The sequence below is a fragment of the Alosa sapidissima genome, chromosome 2 (assembly GCF_018492685.1).
Source record: "Alosa sapidissima isolate fAloSap1 chromosome 2, fAloSap1.pri, whole genome shotgun sequence".
Classification (NCBI taxonomy): Eukaryota; Metazoa; Chordata; class Actinopteri; order Clupeiformes; family Clupeidae; genus Alosa; species Alosa sapidissima.
In genome coordinates this window covers 42,780,070-42,783,397 of record NC_055958.1, presented here as the reverse complement: position 1 = coordinate 42,783,397, position 3,328 = coordinate 42,780,070, and the positions used below count along the sequence as shown (strand labels likewise).

Below are 3,328 nucleotides of genomic sequence, written 5' to 3'. Positions count from 1 at the left end.
TAGCTTACCTAAGACTTCATCACACGTGAACGTTTTTCAACATTTGGTGTAGGCCTATTTCTGCTTAATTTCTGCTTCAATTTCTGCAACACTATGGCCTGCATCGCTTCCGCGTCATTACATATGCACGTCTTTGTGTTTCTCGCGTGTAATACAAGTATTTCCTGAAAACTTTGCGCAGCGATTTTGGGTTTGAAGAGTAGAGTAGGCCTACAAATGAGATTTGTCACCGTACCTGGATCTATCGTCTATTTTAAGCAGTATCGTTGTTTGTCGCAATTAATAGCCTCAAGGGCCGGATTACATTATTATTTTGTCATACGTCGCGGGCCGGAATTGGGCAGGACGCGGGCCGGGTGTTTGAGACCCCTGCTGTAAATCATTCAAAATTTGTGAAAGTCATTAGGCTGGAAGCGTGTCTACTGTCAGTGACTAATGCGAGAGTTCTGTGTTGTAGGCTATGCATTTTTCCGACACTTGGCTGCAAGCTCCCCTCCCCCACCCCCTTCTTTCACAAGCAGTGCAGCTTTCTGAAGCGGTGCCTTTTGAAGCGAATGTAACAAATACCACCAATATTGTTGTGTGGCAATAAAAGTATCCAGGGTTTGCGCAAGTAGCCTAAATAGGCCTATATAAATAAATTAAGGACATACAATCCTTAAAGCTTAACGTAGCCTACATGTAGATTAATGTCCCAAAACGTCAACAAGTCGTTTTATGCGCTCATTATATATGGATTTCTATGAAACGCCACGAAAACATGCGTGCGCAACCAAGAGGCAGAAAGCACCATAGAACAGCATAGAGCAATGCAAAAGAGCAAAAGAATAAAATGGGTTTTTGTGCTGACAACTGCACCAATTCGAAATCACGATGGTTAGAGAATGTTAAATATGTTCAATATCCCTAACGGAATGCATGTCTTCGCCAAAAATGACAAAATACGATGTTATGTTAATAATGCAAATGAACGGCACACTTTGAAATATAGTCGGAAATGAGATGTTATCATCATTGAGACAACAGGGGTATACAATAAAATCCGATTGTAGCTTACAGCAGCCGACTATTTAGGTTAAGTTTATAACGTTGTGGACGGCCACCAAGCGTCTTCTGCCCCACGGCTGCGGCAGTCTTGAGTGACCGGATTCGTTTTCCTTTGTCATATGAATGCTGTCATTTTGTTAACTTTACTGTTAAGGAGATGCTGTAGGCAAAGGCTATATTTCAACCTCGTTAGTGTCAGAACTATTCACAAGGTTTCTGGGCAGCATTTTTATGTTCTGTTAGCAAGCGAACTTCTCATGACTACCGACAAAGTAGCCTACTGCCAGCTGACGAAGCTCTCATTTTAAAACATTACTGAGAGACAGGCACTATACAATCAAGAAATCTTGCCACTGAATCCAAAACTATGTTTAACATTATGTACAAAGCTTAGGCTACAGTGGATTAGCATGTTGCAGGGGCTGCTAAAAACAGAGAAACGCACTGAAAACTCGGCCAATCACAGCCCTTGCTGTCGAATGCGCCGTCCAGTTCGACCGTTGAACGCCACAGCGGACTATGCTGCCCCCAAGCGGCTGCAGTTGTACTTACATGTCACCCAGCTGCGTGAATCACCATTATCGTGAATGAAGTGTCAATTTTTAACGGGGACCCTCTGTAGGTCACCATGGGCATATTTGGATTAGCTACAGATGGATTCACAAATAAATAAATTAGCCTACATTTGGCAGGATACTTGATATACAGGCTAAATGCAAATATGGCAATGTATTATATTATTTTACATTAACAAAATGTAGGAAAATAGAACAGACTGAGAATAGGCACTGATCTTTAAAATCCTGTTTCCTGTAGCCTAAATGTTGTCAGTCATTCTTAATATTCGCAATTGGTGCACTGGCATGTTTAACTGCTAGCTGGAGTGTAATGTTAGATTATGTGTAAGTTAAGTACAGAACTGACTGTGCGCCCAAATTTTTGTCTGTGCTCCTAAATTTTTTAACTTGGGCGCACAAGTGCTCCTGGTGTAATGAGCATTCTCTCTCCCTGGTAACAACCTTAATTGAATTCAATTCTCTGCCACTCTGCTCACGCTCTCTCTACTCTGCCTAACGAGCTCCACCTGGCTCCGCCCTGCTCTGCTCTTATTACCTGGCCAGCTGCGCTGCATTTCCCACTCACCATCCTCACCTTGCCCCACTCTGCTCTAATTACTCTGCCAGCTGCACTGCATTTCTCCACTAACCTCTCCCAGTATATAAAGCCCTGTTTTTCAGCCAAACCCTGTCAGATCGTCTTCAAACCTGGACCAGTAACCTGCCTGCCTGCCTACTCTCTGACTCCTACCTGTGATTCGGATCCTTTCTTGACTGCCTCCCTGTTCTACTGCCCCGGTTATCCCGACCTGCCTTCCGGATCTTCTCGATTACTCTCCGATCTTCAGCCCCCCCGGTAACTCGAATCTGCCTTCTGTCTCTCACCACGTTTAGTGCCTAGCCCTGGTCTGTACTACTGCCTGCTGTTCATCTTGCTGTTGTGTGTGTGTGTGTGTGTTCCCCCAGGCCTCCGACCACCAGACGAGCGAGCCCAGACGCGTCACCACCCTCAGCCCGAGACGCCGCTCGATCACTGGGGGACACACACACTCAGCACCTTGGACTGGAACCCCCCGGTAAACTTGGTGACCCCCGGAGCCCAGGTAACCCACAGGACCCTGAAAAACCCCAGAGCCCTGAGAACCCCTGGCACTCCTAGCACCCCTGGAACCGGAACCTCCAAGACCTCACGATTCTCTCACTCCTCTTCCCCCCTGAACCCTTCAATAAAAAGACTCTGAATTTGAACTTGCGCTCTTGGGTCGTCTTCTGTCTGTGACACCTGGAAAAAAATGTTAGTGTAGAGCCCTAGACTTGCAGAACAGGCTGCAGGGCAACATTCTGACAGCCTGCATGAAAATAAGCATAAATGGTCCGCACTTGTAAAAGAGTGCACAGTAATTGTTGTTTTGCACTTGAGTGTTGTATAGTTTGTATAGCCTAGTGTTTGTTAAACTTGCACACATTAATTCACCGTTGTTGTTTCAGTTATGTTGTTTAGCACTTTTTAAACACATATTAAATTAAAATTGCACATATCAACTGTTATTTTGATAAATAATTGTTATAATAATTTTATAAATACTACTCAAGTGCATGACTCATGTTCTATGGTTTTAACATAACCTTTCAAATCATTTAAGGAAATTACACACACACACATTCAGAGTAACCTAGAGAGAGAGAGAGGACAGTAGCTTTATATATATATATATATATATACT

The 3,328-nt window shown here is 43.9% G+C and overlaps 1 long non-coding RNA gene across 1 annotated transcript; it reads left to right on the top strand.

The window, feature by feature from the left end:
• Positions 1 to 2,397: 2,397 nt before the first annotated feature.
• Positions 2,398 to 2,852, top strand: LOC121703910. Its single transcript, XR_006030179.1, has 2 exons — positions 2,398 to 2,460; positions 2,571 to 2,852. It is a non-coding gene; the product is annotated as an uncharacterized LOC121703910 (long non-coding RNA).
• Positions 2,853 to 3,328: the final 476 nt, after the last annotated feature.